The sequence below is a fragment of the Bufo gargarizans genome, chromosome 2, assembly GCF_014858855.1.
Source record: "Bufo gargarizans isolate SCDJY-AF-19 chromosome 2, ASM1485885v1, whole genome shotgun sequence".
NCBI classification, from domain to species: Eukaryota; Metazoa; Chordata; class Amphibia; order Anura; family Bufonidae; genus Bufo; species Bufo gargarizans.
Window position 1 is genome coordinate 133,019,998 of NC_058081.1, and position 16,951 is coordinate 133,036,948.

The following is a 16,951-nucleotide window of genomic DNA, read 5'->3' on the forward strand; positions in this document are numbered from 1 at the left end:
CTTTGATTACACTCTTGGCATTCTCTTGATGAGCTTCAAGAGGTAGTCACCTGAAATGGTCTTCCAACAGTCTTGAAGGAGTTCCCAGGATGCTTAGCACTTGTTAGCCCTTTTCCCTTCACTCTGCGGTCCAGCTCACCCCAAACCATCTCGATTGGGTTCAGGTCCGTTGACTGTGGAGGCCAGGTCATCTGGCGCAGCACCCCATCACTCCCCTTCATGGTCAAATTGCCCTTACACAGCCTGTTTGGGGTCATTGTCCTGTTGAAAAATAAATGATGGTCCAACTAAACGCAAACCGGATGGAATAGCATGCCGCTGCAAGATGCTGTGGTAGCCATGCTGGCTCAGTATGCCTTCAATTTTGAATAAATCCCCAACAGTGTCACCAGCAAAGCACCCCCACACCATGACACCTCCTCCTCCATGCTTCACGGTGGGAACCAGGCATGTAGAGTCCATCCGTTCACCTTTTCTGCGTCGCACAAAGACACGTTGTTTGGAACCAAAGATCTCAAATTTGGACTCATCAGACCAAAGCACAGATTTCCACTGGTCTAATGTCCATTCCTTGTGTTCTTTAGCCCACACAAGTCTCTTCTGCTTGTTGCCTGTCCTTAGCAGTGGTTTCCTAGCAGATATTCTACCATGAAGACCTGATTCACACAGTCTCCTCCTAACAGTTGTTCTAGAGATGTGTCTGCTGCTAGAACTCTGTGTGGCATTGACCTGGTCTCTAATCTGAGCTGCTGTTAACCTGCGTTTTCTGAGGCTGGTGACTTGGATGAACTTATCCTCCGCAGAAGAGGTGACTCTTGGTCTTCCTTTCCTGGGGCGGTCCGCATGTGAGCCAGTTTCTTTGTAGCGCTTGATGGTTTTTGTGACTGCACTTGGGGACACTTTCAACGTTTTCCCAATTTTTCGGACTGACTGACCTTCATTTCTTAAAGTAATGATGGCCACTCGTTTTTCTTTACTTAGCTGCTTTTTTCTTGCCATAATACAAATACTAACAGTCTATTCAGTAGGACTATCAGCTGTGTATCCACCTGACTTCTCCACAACGCAACTGATGGTCCCAACTCCATTTATAAGGCAAGAAATCCTACTTATTAAACCTGACAGGGCACACCTGTGAAGTGAAAACCATTTCAGATGACTACCTCTTGAAGCTCATCAAGAGAATGCCAAGAGTGTGCAAAGCAGTAATTAAAGCAAAAGGTGGCTACTTTGAAGAACCTAGAATATGACATATATTTTTAATTGTTTCACACTTTTTTGTTATGTATATAATTCCACGTGTTAATTCATAGTTTTGATGCCTTCAGTGTGAATCTACAATTTTCATAGTCATGAAAATAAAGAAAACTCTTTGAATGAGAAGGTGTGTCCAAACTTTTGGTCTGTACTGTATATATATATATATATATATATATATATACAGTACAGACCAAAAGTTTGGACACACCTTCTTATTCAAAAAGCTTTCTTTATTATTATGACTATGAAAATTGTAGATTCACACTGAAGGCATCAAAACTATGAATTAACACATGTGGAATTATATACATAACAAAAAAGTGTGTAACAACTGAAAATATGTCATATTCTAGGTTCTTCAAAGTAGCCACCTTTTGCTTTGATTACTGCTTTGCACACTCTTGGCATTCTCTTGATGAGCTTCAAGAGGTAGTCACCTGAAATGGTCTTCCAACAGTCTTGAAGGAGTTCCCAGAGATGCTTAGCACTTGTTGGCCCTTTTGCCTTCATTCTACGGTCCAGCTCACCCCAAACCATCTCGATTGGGTTCAGGTCCGGTGACTGTGGAGGCCAGGTCATCTGGCGCAACACCCCATCACTCTCCTTCATGGTCAAATAGCCATTACACAGCCTGGAGGTGTGTTGGGGTCATTGTCCTGTTGAAAAATAAATGATGGTCCAACTAAACGCAAACTGGATGGAATAGCATGCTGCTGCAAGATGCTGTGGTAGCCTTGCTGGTTCAGTATGCCTTCAATTTTGAATAAATCCCCAACAGTGTCACCAGCAAAGCACCCCCACACCATCACACCTCCTCCTCCATGCTTCACGGTGGTAACCAGGCATGTAGAGTCCATCCGTTCACCTTTTCTGCGTCGCACAAAGACACAGTGGTTGGAACCAAAGATCTCAAATTTGGACTCATCAGACCAAAGCACAGATTTCTACTGGTCTAATGTCCATTCCTTGTGTTCTTTAGCTCAAACAAGTCTCTTCTGCTTGTTGCCTGTCCTTAGCTGTGGTTTCCTAGCAGATATTCTACCATGAAGGCCTGATTCACACAGTCTCCTCTTAACAGTTGTTCTAGAGATGTGTCTGCTGCTAGAACTCTGTGTGGCTTTGACCTGGTCTCTAATCTGAGCTGCTGTTAAGCTGCGATTTCTGAGGCTGGTGACTCGGATGAATTTATCCTCCGCAGCAGAGGTGACTCTTGGTCTTCCTTTCCTGGGGCGGTCCGCATTTGAGCCAGTTTCTTTGTAGCGCTTGATGGTTTTTGTGACTGCACTTGGGGACACTTTCAAAATTTTCCCAATTTTTCGGACTGACTGACCTTCATTTCTTAAAGTAATGATGGCCACTCGTTTTTCTTTACTTAGCTGATTTTTTTCTTGCCATAATACAAATTCTAACAGTCTATTCAGTAGGACTATCAGCTGTGTATCCACCTGACTTCTCCACAACACAACTGATGGTCCCAACCCCATTTATAAGGCAAGAAATCCCACTTATTAAACCTGACAGGACACACCTGTGAAGTGAAAACCATTTCAGGTGACTACCTCTTGAAGCTCAACAAGAGAATGCCAAGAGTGTGCAAAGCAGTAATCAAAGCAAATTTGGCTACTTTGAAGAACCTAGAATATGACATATTTTCAGTTGTTTCACACTTTTTTGTTATGTATATAATTCCACGTGTTCATTCATAGTTTTGATGCCTTCAGTGTTAATCTACAATTTACATAGTCATGAAAATAAAGAAAACTCTTTGAATGAGAAGGTGTGTCCAAACTTTTGTTCTGTACTGTATATATATATATATATATATACACATACACAACTCTGGGAAAATTTAAGGGGCATATTTATTAAGACTGGCATTTTAGATGTCGGTCTTAATAAGGCCCTGTACTGGTGGTGGATCTGCCGGAGTTATGAACAGACGCTGGCCATAACTTGCGGATCCACCGCAGCATCTCCAAATTTATGGCAGTCATTCCATTCCAGTGTTTGTTGAATTCCTTCACAGCCACACTTCATTCTACTTACTGAGTGGCTGATTAGGTGATCATCACCTAAACAAATTTATATTTGATTTCGAAGACAGTGGTTCATAAAAACAAGGTCAAGCAGCAAAGCTACAGATTGGCAGAAGGCATACTAACCGTGATGACCGCCACTTCATTAGAATTTCACTTAAAGGAAATCTGTCACCAGGATAATAATCACTATTAAAGTAAAGCCTTAGCCTAATAGCACTTAGTACCTTATTTTTAGATAGATGTGCCATTGTTTCAGCAACAGATGTTTTCTATCTTCTGAAAATCCAGTTTATTTGGTATGCAAATGAGCCAGTAAGGTGCCCCGAGGGGCGTCATTCTCGCAGGAAGAAGCCCAGGCATGCCTCCTCCTAGTGCCCAAGCCCGCCCCAATGGGAGCAGGAAAAAGGGAGGCAGAGTTATGGCTTTAATGTGATGTATGAGGGGTGGGTGGGCTCCTTCCAGCAAGAAAACATCTATTGCTGAAACAAAGGCACATCGAGAAATAAGGTACTAAGTGCTATTAGGCTAAGGCTTTACTTCAACAGCGATTATCTCGGTGACAGATTTCCTTTAACAACTGTAGAATGAGATCAAGTGACCAACAAAGGAATGGCAAGCGGGAGCTGGGGTGAAATGTATAATGAGGACAGTTTCGGAACAGGCGCTAAGAGGTAGGGCTGAAGTCATGCAAAGTTAGAAGAAGCAGAGAGCCAGGGTTAGTCTGCAAAAGCCCATAAGGAATGGACCTTAGAGGACTTGGGCAAATTCATCTTCTCTGATGAGTCCAGTTTTCAGCTTTGCCCAACTCCTTGTCGTGTAATAGACGCAGGCCTACAAGCCACTGTGTCTCAGAACCAATGTGAAATTTGGTGCAGGATTGGTAATGATGTAGATGTGTTTCAACAAGGCTGGAATCTGGCAGATTTGTCTTTGTGAGGGACACATGAATCAAGCCAGGTACAAAGTTATCATTGAAGAAAACTTGCTTCCTTCTTTGACAATGTTACATGTGACACAGCCAAGTCAATCAAGGTATGGATCAAGGGCCACCAAATCAAGACCATGCCATGGCCAGCCCAATCTCCTGACCTGAACCCTATTGAAAACACCTGGAATGTGATCAAGAGGAAGATTGATAGTCACAAGCCATCAAACAAAGCCGATCTGCTTGAATTTCTGTGTCAGGAGTGCAACAAAGTTACCCAAAAGCAATGTGAAAGACTGGTGGAAAGCATTGCAAGAGGTATGAAAACTGTGGTTAAAAATTCAAATTATTCAACAAAATATTAAGAAAAAAAAAACTGCACTGAAAAATGAGCAAAGATGCTAATCAAAAAAATTGGTGCAAGGCTGAAAAAAAAGACAATATACAGTTGCAAGAAAAAGTATGTGAACCCTTTGGAATGATATGGATTTCTGCACAAATTGGTCATAAAATGTTATCTGATCTTCATCTAAGTCACAACAATAGACAGTCTTCTTAAACTAATAATACACAAAGAATTAAATGTTACCATGTTTTTATTAAACACACCATGTAAACATTCACAGTGCAGGTGGAAAAAGTATGTGAACCCCTAGACTAATGACATCTCCAAGAGCTAATTGGAGTGAGGTGTCAGCCAACTGGAGTCCAATCAATGAGATGAGATTGAAGGTGTTGGTTACAGCTGCCCTGCCCTATAATAAACACACACCAGTTCTGGGTTTGCTTTTCACAAGAAGCATTGCCTGATGTGAATGATGCCTCGCACAAAAGAGCTCTCAGAAGACTTACGATTAAGAATTGTTGACTTGCATAAAGCTGGAAAGGGTTATAAAAGTATCCCCAAAAGCCTTGCTGTTCATCAGTCCACGGTAAGACAAATTGTCTATAAATGGAGAAAGTTCAGCACTGCTGCTACTCTCCCTAGGAGTGGCCGTCCTGTAAAGATGACTGCAAGAGCACAGCGCAGAATGCTCAATGAGGTGAAGAAGAATCCTAGAGTGCCAGCTAAAGACTTACAAAAGTCTCTGGCATATGCTAACATCCCTGTTAGCGAATCTACGATACGTAAAAAGAATTAAACAAGAAAAGATTTCATGGGAGGATACCACAGAGGAAGCCACTGCTGTCCCGAAAAAAAAAACATTGCTGCACGTTTACAGTTTGCACAAGAGCACCTGGATGTTCCACAGCAGTACTGGCAAAATATTCTGTGGACAGATGAAACCAAAGTTGAGTTGTTTGGAAGAGACACACAACACTATGTGTTTAGAAAAAGAGGCACAGCACACCAACATCAAAACCTCATCCCAACTGTGAAGTATGGTAGTGGGGGCATCATGGTTTGGGGCTGTTTTGCTGCGTCAGGGCCTGGACGGATTGCTATCATCGAAGATAAAATGAATTCCCAAGTTTATCAAGACATTTTGCAGGAGAACTTAAGACCATCTGTCCACCAGATAAAGCTCAACAGAAGATGGGTGTTGCAACAGGACAACGACCCAAAGCATAGACATAAATCAACAACAGAATGGTTTAAACAGAAGAAAATACGCCTTCTGGAGTGGCCCAGTCAAAGTTCTGACCTCAACCCGATTGAGATGCTGTGGCATGACCTCAAGAAAGCGATTCACACCAGACATGAAACAGTTCTGTAAAGAGGAATGGTCAAGAATTACTCCTGACCGTTGTGCACGTCTGATCTGCAACTACAGGAAACGTTTGGTTGAAGTTATTGCTGCCAAAGGAGGTTCAACCAGTTATTAAATCCAAAGGTTCACATACTTTTTCAACCTGCACTGTGAATGTTTACATGGTGTGTTCAATAAAGACATGGTAAAATGTAATTCTTTGTATGTTATTAGTTTAAGCAGACTGTGATTGTCTATTGTTGTGACTTAGATGAAGATCAGATCACATTTTATGACCAATTTGTGCAGAAATCCATATCATTCCAAAGGGTTCACATACTTTTTCTTGCAACTGTATGTGACACAAAAACATTCACAGATGGCTCGACGTCTGCCAAAAAACACACAAAGGTGAGGGACAGGGATTGGGACGTGAACAATTTTCACTGCAGCAGATCCAGGGACACCACAAGTCCCAACAGGCCACAGCACAGAGGGGTTTCACTATTCTAGAAGCCCCTCTTGTACTGTGATTGATTGGTATGGACCTGGAACTGTACCTCTGTAGAAAAAAAAAATTATAACGTTAAAATCATCCCCCTTTCCCTAAAATAAAAATAAACAATTAAAATAACATAACGGGCATCGCCACATCTGAAGCCTGTGATATTAAAATATAAACATATTTAACCCATACAGCAAACAGCGTAATGGAAAAAAAAAATCGAAATGGCCAATTCACACAATTTTTTGTCATTTCATCTCCCCCCCAAAATTTAATCAAAAGTGTTCAATAAGCCTTACACACCCCAAAATTATTGCAGTTTTTTGCGGAAAAAAAAAAAAAGATGTACGCCAAAACATGCAACAAATATTCCCCATAAGAGTCACCCTAAGATTGATAAATTACCCCCTATAAGTTCCACATATTCAAGAAGAATACATCTTTCATTTTCTCCTAGAAATAATCAAAACACAATAAATATATAGAAAAACAAGCTAAAATATGAAGCTGAACTAATAAAGGAGGAAAATATGTTACCAAGTGGTTGTTTTGTGCTTTTATGTTTGTTAAATCTTGGTTGGTGTGAAGCCATAACCTCAACAATTCTGGCAACCAAACCGCCAGAGTATGTCAAGATGCATGAAACAAAGCTCCCTCTGCAAGCTGTTTTATTTTTGCTCAATGTTTTCTGCTTATTGCCATCCCTGTTGTTAAATGAGTGACTGCAGGGAACACGATGCCTCATAGTAAAACACACTGGGATTCCAATAGAAAAAAGAGGCTCTGTGATTACTGCAAGAAAACACACTTAAAATCTACAATAAGGCATTGTGTACAATAATGTGCCATTATTAGTCCATTCTGCAGATACAATCGTTTTCTCTATTTGCCAGCCAGGTCAGGTTTGGATTACTTTGCCAGTCCTTTGTGATCTGAGATCGTGCAGTCACTCTTCCATGCCTATTTACAGAGAACACCTAATAAACACCTTTTAGGTTGTTTTTTATGATTAGTCAACCTTATGTCTGAATATAGATTTGGAATCCATTTAATGGTGGTTTTCTGGGAATATGTAAAGAGGACTGAAATAACAGCACTTATAATGATCTTATTTCCCAATCAGATCTTTGTTAAAATGTAGCCTCCTAATTATCATCTCTGTAGGGGATTTATCTCACAGATCCATACGGGAGGCTAAAGGTGGATTTACACTGATATTTTGGGCAGATTATTGGGAACGAACGTTCCTGCAAACGCTCATTTCCAACAATCTGCCCATCCAAATGTGCCGCTGATCACCTGATGAATGAGTGAAATGCTTGGGTGATCCTGTTCGTGCAGACTTATCAGTTATCATTTCTGGGCAGCAGATTGTGTGGTCTAAAGTGCAATCTGGTGCCCAGAAACAAGGATTCTGCATGGGGAAGAGCAATCTCAATAGCAATCTCTCGCCCTCATACTATGAAGGAGATCATTGCATATAAATGCGGCGGTCTCCTTCACTGAGCGAGCAGCTGACTGTCAGGTAGAAACGTTTCCTTCTCGATAATCGGCTGTTACATCGGGACGTGTAAACCCACCTTTAGGTAAGTGGGCCAGATATGTATGTTTATAGAAAGGTTATAGGGGATAGAGGTTGGCTGAACAAGCATTCGGTTGACAATTATCTTGTGTGTCATCTATTTCTATGTGTGTGTTAAAGGGGTTGTCCACCTTTTACTAAAGGGTGGCCTAACCTTTATCACTGAGAGCAGCGATGCAGTGACTGGCTCTGTTGTCAAAAAGCTGATTGTGGGGCTGTGGAGTGTTGGACCCCTGCCAATCAGCTAGCATGGGCTTATATGAAGATAGGCCATCACTTAGGCCTCTTTCACATAAGCGAGTTTTCCGTCCGTGTGCGATGCTTGTAGTGAACACATAGCATCCGGACTGAATCCTGACCCATTTATATTACCATTCAGGTAAAATCTCAGCATGTTCTATATTGTGCGATTTTCACACAGCCCTGGCCCCATAGACATCAATGGGCCATGTGAAAAACGCATTGCATCCCAATAACTTGCGTACAAAACCTAGAACAGAACAATCCGTAATGCAGGTTTTAGAAGATGCTCTCCACTTGCAGTCATGGTGCATCATACTGGAAGTTCCAGAAAAGGCCCACACAGCAAATCAGTGGGGTGGTCTGAGCCCACTGTCACCAGTTATATTTAGGCTGGAAGATCACTTTATTGTGCTGCCTTATTTCTATTGAAAACCTTTAAAAAAAAAATTGACCATTCGGTTTAAAGGTGCTCAAGGCTCTAAAAAATGCCTGGACTGTGTAAATGATTTAGATGGAGAACACGGAAAACCTGTGAGCCCCCCACTGTGTGAAGCAAAATGAAAACTGAGGAAACTTACATGCATATCAATAGTTGGAATACCCCTTTAAAAAGTATACTTGGGTAAAGAATGAAAAGTTCAGCATTTGGAAACAGTTATGGAGCTTTCCCTGCCCTGTTTAAAGAGGACCTTTCACCACTCCTGACATGCCTGTTTTAACCACCTCAGCTCCCCTAGCTTAAACACCCTTAATGACCAGCCCACTTTTTACACTTCTGCACTTCACTACTTTCACGGTTTATTGCTCGGTCATACAACATACCACCCAAATGAATTTTACCTCCATTTCTTCTCACTAATAGAGCTTTCATTTGGTGGTATATCATTGCTGCTGACATTTTAACTTTTTTGTTATTAATCAAAATTTACCGAAATTTTTGCAAAAAAATGACATTTTTCACTTTCAGTTGCAATTATTTTTTTTTTAAATACATTTCTATATAAATTTTTCGCTAAATTTATTGTTCTACATGTCTTTGATAAAAAAATGCAATAAGTGTATATTTATTGGTTTGGGTAAAAGTTATAGCGTTTACAAACTATGGTACAAAAATGTGAATTTCCGCATTTTGAAGCAGCTCTGACTTTCTGAGCATGAAATGAAATGTGTTAAAAATGCCCTGTGAAATCCTAAAGGTGCTCTTTAGAATTTGGCCCCTTTGCCCACCTAGGCTGCAAAAAAGTGTCAAACATGTGGTATCGCCGTACTCAGAAGAAGTAGGGCAATGAGTTTTGGGGTGTCTTTTTACATATACCCATGCTGGGTGAGAGAAATATCTCTCTAAAAGACAACTTTTCCCTTTTTTTTTTTATACAAAGTTGTCATTATAGAGAGATATTTCTCTCACCCAGCATGGGTATATGTAAAAAGACACCCCAAAACACATTGCCCAACTTCTCCTGAGTACGGCGATACCACATGTGTGAACCATTTTTGCAGCCTAGGTGTGCAAAGTGGCCCAAATTCCTTTTAGGAGGGCATTTTTAGACATTTGGATTCCAGACTTCTTCTCACGCTTTAGGTCCCCTAAAATGCCAGGGCAGTATAAATACCCCACAAGTGACCCCATTTTGGAAAGAAGACACCCCAAGGTATTCTGTGAGGGGCATGGCGAGTTCATAGAAGTTTTATTTTTTTTTGGCACAAGTTAGCGGAAATTGTTTTTTTTTTTTTTTCCTCACAAAGTGTCACAGAAGGTGTACAGGAAACAAGACAATGCAAAATGAATATATGACTCACTGGATCCAAAACTAAGGAACAAAAGAGAGACCCCTGCATAAGACCTGGCACTCTCCCTGACTGCTCAGCCTATGCAAACACCCCAATGGTGGATGATCACATATCCTCGTACCTCGACTATATAACACCTGAACACCCTACAATAGTGAGGGGACACGACCACCGGCTCCCTACACTAGACATGGAGGGAGTCAGGGTCACCTGGGATCCAGCAAACATAAAATCACAAATGAATGTACAACACTTATCTTGTAGAAGACTGAGAAATAGGATCAGCATGCACACACACTCCAGGAAGTTGTATAAACCGCACACTAATGCATTATGGGGAGGAATTTAAAGGGATGCAATCAGTCCAACTACAAGACAGCTGAGAGAGGCTAATGAGATGAGGAACTGAAAACCAAAACAAAGAAAGCTCAAGGAGGAGGTTCTGAAAGGCATCTGTCAGAGCTTCTCAGATGTCTGGTTGTGACAGTCTCCCTTTCCGCTAACTTGTGACAAAAAGTTCAATCTTTCATGGACTCAATATGCCCCTCAGCGAATACCTTGGGGTGTCTTCTTTCCGAAATGGTGTCACATGTGGGGTATTTATACTGCCCTGAAATTTTAGGGGCCCTAAAGTGTGAGAAGAAGTCTGGAATATAAATGTCTAAAAAATGTTATGCATTTGGATTCCGTGAGGGGTATGGTGAGTTCATGTGAGATTTTATTTTTTGTCACAAGTTAGTGGAAAATGAGACTTTGTAAGAAAAAACAAAACAAAAAAAAATCAATTTCCGCTAACTTGTGCCCAAAAAAAAAAATCTTCTATGATCTCGCCATGATCTTTTTATAGCGCCGCAGCGATTTTATGGCGAACTGAACGCAAGTGTGCGCACGAGATCAGGCCTGATCGGACGAACACTGCATTTTTTGTAGAGTCTATAGAACATGTCCTATTTTTGTCCGCAATTGCGGACAAGAAAAGGCATTTTCTATATAGTACTTGCAATGTGCGGATCCGCAAAATGCAGAATGCATATTGCCGGTGTCCGTGTTTTGCGGATCCGCAGTGTCCGTGTTTTGCGGATCCGCAGTGTCCGTGTTTTGCGGATCCGCGGTGTCCGTGGTTGCTTTGGCAATAATTAACTAATATGTATGACAAGCTTTTGGAATAAGACTAAGGGATTTATTTGGCCATAGACATGATGCCTTTCTCACACAAAAGACACTGTTGTCCTTAGGGCTCTTTCACACTTGCGTTCTTGTCTTCCGGCATAGAGTTCCGTCGTCGGGGCTCTATGCTGGAAGAATCCTGATTATCCTAATGCATTCTGAATGGAGTGAAATCCGTTCAGGATGCATCAGGATTAGAGTTGAGCGGACACCTGGATGTTCGGGTTCGAGAAGTTTGGCCGAACTTCCCGGAAATGTTCGGGTTCGGGATCCGAACCCGATCCGAACTTCGTCCCGAACCCGAACCCCATTGAAGTCAATGGGGACCAGAACTTTTCGGCACTAAAAAGGCTGTAAAACAACCCAGGAAAGAGCTAGAAGGCTGCAAAAGGCAGCAACATGCAAACAAATGTGGATAGGGAAATGAATAAAAATAAAAATAAAATAAATAAAAATTAACCAATATCAATTGGAGAGAGGTCCCATAGCAGAGAATCAGGCTTCACGTCAGCCACCACTGCAACAGTCCATTGGCATATATTTAGGCCCAGGCATCCAGGCAGAGGAGAGAGGTCCCGTAACAGAGAATCTGGCTTCATGTCAGCAGAGAATCAGTCTGCATGTCATAGCAGAGAATCAGGCTTCACGTCAGCCACCACTGTAACAGTCCATTGTCATATATTTAGGCCCAGCACCCAGGCAGAGAAGAGAGGTCCCGTAACAGAGAATATGGCTTCATGTCAGCAGAGAATCAGTCTGCATGTCATAGCAGAGAATCAGGCTTCACGTCACCCAACATTGGAACAGTCCATTGGCATATATTTAGGCCCAGGCACCCAGCCAGAGGAGAGAGGTCCCGTAACAGAGAATCTGGCTTCATGTCAGCAGAGAATCAGTCTGCATGTCATAGAAGAGAATCAGACTTCACGGCAGCCACCACTGCAACAGTCCATTGGCATATATTTAGGCCCAGGCACCCAGGCAGAGGAGAGAGGTCCCGTAACAGAGAATCTGGCTTCATGTCAGCAAAAAATCAGTCGGCATGTCATAGCAGAGAATCAGGCTTCACGTCAGCCACCACTGTTACAGTCCATTGTCATATATTTAGGCCCAGCAAACCAGGCAGAGGAGAGAGGTCCCGTAACAGAGAATCTGGCTTCATGTCAGCAGAGAATTAGTCTGCATGTCATAGCAGAGAATCAGGCTTCACGTCACCCAACATTGGAACAGTCCATTGGCATATATTTAGGCCCAGCACACAGGCAGAGGAGAGAGGTCCCGTAACAGACAATCTGGCTTCATGTCAGCAGAGAATTAGTCTGCATGTCATAGCAGAGAATCAGGCTTCACGTCACCCAACATTGGAACAGTCCATTGGCATATATTTAGGCCCAGCACCCAGGCAGAGGAGAGAGGTCCCGTAACAGAGAATCTGTCTTCATGTCAGCAGAGAATCAGTCTGCATGTCATAGCAGAGAATCAGGCTTCACGTCAGCCACCACTGCAACAGTCCATTGGCATATATTTAGGCCCAGCACCCAGGCAGAGGAGAGAGGTCCCGTAACAGAGAATCAGGCTTCACGTCACCCAACATTGGAACAGTCCATTGGCATATATTTAGGCCCCGGCACCCAGACAGAGGAGAGGTTCATTCAACTTTGGGTAGCCTCGCAATATAATGGTAAAATGAAAATAAAAATAGGATTGAATGAGGAAGTGCCCTGGAGTACAATAATATATGGTTAAGGGGAGGTAGTTAATGTCTAATCTGGACAAGGGACGGACAGGTCCTGTGGGATCCATGCCTGGTTCATTTTTATGAACGTCAGCTTGTCCACATTGGCTGTAGACAGGCGGCTGCGTTTGTCTGTAATGACGCCCCCTGCCGTGCTGAATACACGTTCAGACAAAACGCTGGCCGCCGGGCAGGCCAGCACCTCCAAGGCATAAAAGGCTAGCTCTGGCCACGTGGACAATTTAGAGACCCAGAAGTTGAATGGGGCCGAACCATCAGTCAGTATGTGGAGGGGTGTGCACACGTACTGTTCCACCATGTTAGTGAAATGTTGCCTCCTGCTAACACGTTGCGTATCAGGTGGTGGTGCAGTTAGCTGTGGCGTGTTGACAAAACCTTTCCACATCTCTGCCATGCTAACCCTGCCCTCAGAGGAGCTGGCCGTGACACAGCTGCCTTGGCGACCTCTTGCTCCTCCTCTGCCTTGGCCTTGGGCTTCCACTTGTTCCCCTGTGACATTTGGGAATGCTCTCAGTAGCGCATCTACCAACGTGCGCTTGTACTCGCGCATCTTCCTATCACGCTCCAGTGCAGGAAGTAAGGTGGGCACATTGTCTTTGTACCGTGGATCCAGCAGGGTGGCAACCCAGTAGTCAACACACGTTAAAATGTGGGCAACTCTGCTGTCGTTGCGCAGGCACTGCAGCATGTAGTCGCTCGCTCATGTGTGCCAGGCTGCCCAGGGGTAAGGACAAGCTGTCCTCTGTGGGAGGCGTATCGTCATCGTCCTGCCTTTCCCCCCAGCCACGCACCAGTGATGGGCCCGAGCTGCGTTGGGTGCCACCCCGCTGTGACCATGCTTCATCCTCATCCTCCTCCACCTCCTCCTCATCCTCGTCCTCCAGTAGTGGGCCCTGGCTGGCCACATTTGTACCTGGCCTCTGCTGTTGCAAAAAACCTCCCTCTGAGTCACTTCGAAGAGACTGGCCTGAAAGTGCTAAAAATGACCCCTCTTCCTCCTCCTCCTCCTCCTTCTGGGCCACCTCCTCTTCCATCATCGCCCTAAGTGTTTTCTCAAGGAGACATAGAAGTGGTATTGTAACGCTGATAACGACGTCATCGCCACTGGCCATGTTGGTGGAGTACTCGAAACAGCGCAACAGGGCACACAGGTCTCGCATGGAGGCCCAGTCATTGGTGGTGAAGTGGTGCTGTTCCGCAGTGCGACTGACCCGTGCGTGCTGCAGCTGAAACTCCACTATGGCCTGCTGCTGCTCGCACAGTCTGTCCAGCATGTGCAAGGTGGAGTTCCACCTGGTGGGCACGTCGCATATGAGGCGGTGAGCGGGAAGGCCGAAGTTACGCTGTAGCGCAGACAGGCGAGCAGCGGCAGGATGTGAACGCCGGAAGCGCGAACAGACGGCCCGCACTTTATGCAGCAGCTCTGACATGTCGGGGTAGTTGTGAATGAACTTCTGCACCACCAAATTCAGCACATGCGCCAGGCAAGGGATGTGCGTCAAACCGGCTAGTCCCAGAGCTGCAACAAGATTTCGCCCATTATCGCACACCACCAGGCCGGGCTTGAGGCTCACCGGCAGCAACCACTCGTCGGTCTGTTGTTCTATACCACGCCACAACTCCTGTGCAGTGTGGGGCCTGTCCCCCAAACATATGAGTTTCAGAATGGCCTGCTGACATTTACCCTGGGCTGTGCTGAAGTTGGTGGTGAAGGTGTGTGGCTGACTGGATGAGCAGGTGGAAGAAGAGGAGGAGGAAGCCGAGGAGGAGGAGGAAGCCGAGGAGGAGGAGGAAGCCGAGAAGGAGGAGGTGGCAACAGGAGGCAAAGAATGTTGCCCTGCGATCCTTGGCGGCGGAAGGACGTGCGCCAAACAGCTCTCCGCCTGGGGCCCAGCTGCCACTACATTTACCCAGTGTGCAGTTAGGGAGATATAGCGTCCCTGGCCGTGCTTACTGGTCCACGTATCTGTGGTTAGGTGGACCTTGCTACAGATGGCGTTGCGCAGTGCACACTTGATTTTATCAGATACTTGGTTGTGCAGGGAAGGCACGGCTCTCTTGGAGAAGTAGTGGCGACTGGGAACAACATACTGTGGGTCAGCAAGCGACATGAGCTGTTTGAAGCTGTCTGTGTCCACCAGCCTAAATGACAGCATTTCATAGGCCAGTAGTTTAGAAATGCTGGCATTCAGGGCCAGGGATCGAGGGTGGCTAGGTGGGAATTTACGCTTTCTCTCAAATGTTTGTGAGATGGAGAACTGAACGCTGCCGTGTGACATGGATGAGATGCTTGGTGATGGAGGTGGTGTTGGTGGTACATCCCCTGTTTGCTGGGCAGCAGGTGCCAACGTTCTTCCAGAGGCGGAGGAAGAGGCCGAGGCGGCAGCAGCAGAAGAGGCCGAGGCGGCAGCAGCAGAAGAGGCCGAGGCGGCAGCAGCAGAAGAGGTAGCAGGGGGAGCCTGAGTGACTTCCTTGTTTTTAAGGTGTTTACTCCACTGCAGTTCATGCTTTGCATGCAGGTGCCTGGTCATGCAGGTTGTGCTAAGGTTCAGAACGTTAATGCCTCGCTTCAGGCTCTGATGGCACAGCGTGCAAACCACTCGGGTCTTGTCGTCAGCACATTGTTTGAAGAAGTGCCATGCCAGGGAACTCCTTGAAGCTGCTTTTGGGGTGCTCGGTCCCAGATGGCGGCGGTCAGTAGCAGGCGGAGTCTCTTGGCGGCGGGTGTTCTGCTTTTGCCCACTGCTCCCTCTTTTGCTACGCTGTTGGCTCGGTCTCACCACTGCCTCTTTCTCCGAACTGTGAAAGTCAGTGGCACGACCTTCATTCCATGTGGGGTCTAGGACCTCATCGTCCCCTGCATCGTCTTCCACCCAGTCTTGATCCCTCACCTCCTGTTCAGTCTGCACACTGCAGAAAGACGCAGCAGTTGGCACCTGTGTTTCGTCATCATCAGAGACTTGCTGAGGTGGTATTCCCATGTCCTCATCATCAGGAAACATAAGTGGTTGTGCGTCAGTGCATTCTATGTCTTCCACCGCTGGGGAAGGGCTAGGTGGATGCCCTTGGGAAACCCTGCCAGCAGAGTCTTCAAACAGCATAAGAGACTGCTGCATAACTTGAGGCTCAGACAGTTTCCCTGATATGCATGGGGGTGATGTGACAGACTGATGGGGTTGGTTTTCAGGCGCCATCTGTGCGCTTTCTGCAGAAGACTGGGTGGGAGATAATGTGAATGTGCTGGATCCACTGTCGGCCACCCAATTGACTAATGCCTGTACCTGCTCAGGCCTTACCATCCTTAGAACGGCATTGGGCCCCACCATATATCGCTGTAAATTCTGGCGGCTACTGGGACCTGAGGTAGTTGGTACACTAGGACGTGTGGATGTGGCAGAACGGCCACGTCCTCTCCCAGCACCAGAGGGTCCACTAACACCACCACGACCATGTCCACGTCCGCGTCCCTTACTAGATGTTTTCCTCATTGTTATCGTTCACCACAACAACAAAAATAGTATTTGGCCCAATGTATTGTATTCAAATTCAGCTAAATATATAAACTTGAGGCCTAGTATTTAGGCGCTGGGTGACAGGTATAGTTTTACTGACAGAATTAGACTTGGAAATGCACAGTAGCGGGTGTGTGAAGTTATTCTGAATGACCCTATGTGCACCTTGAATATGATATACCCTTTTAGGGATAGATTTTAAATAGCTCTGATACAGCAGAAACCACTAAATTATGAAATTGCTAAATTTGGAATTGTATTTCAACCCAGAACAAAAACTGTGCTTGGACGGACACTAAATAACTTGCCCAGCCACAGCACTTTAGCAGGATATAAATTTGAGGCCTAGTATTTAGGCGCTGGGTGACAGGTATAGGTTTACTGACAGAATTAGACTTGGAAATGCACAGTAGCGGGTGTGTGAAGTTATTCTGAATGACCCTATGTGCACCTTGAATATGATATACCCTTTTAGGGATA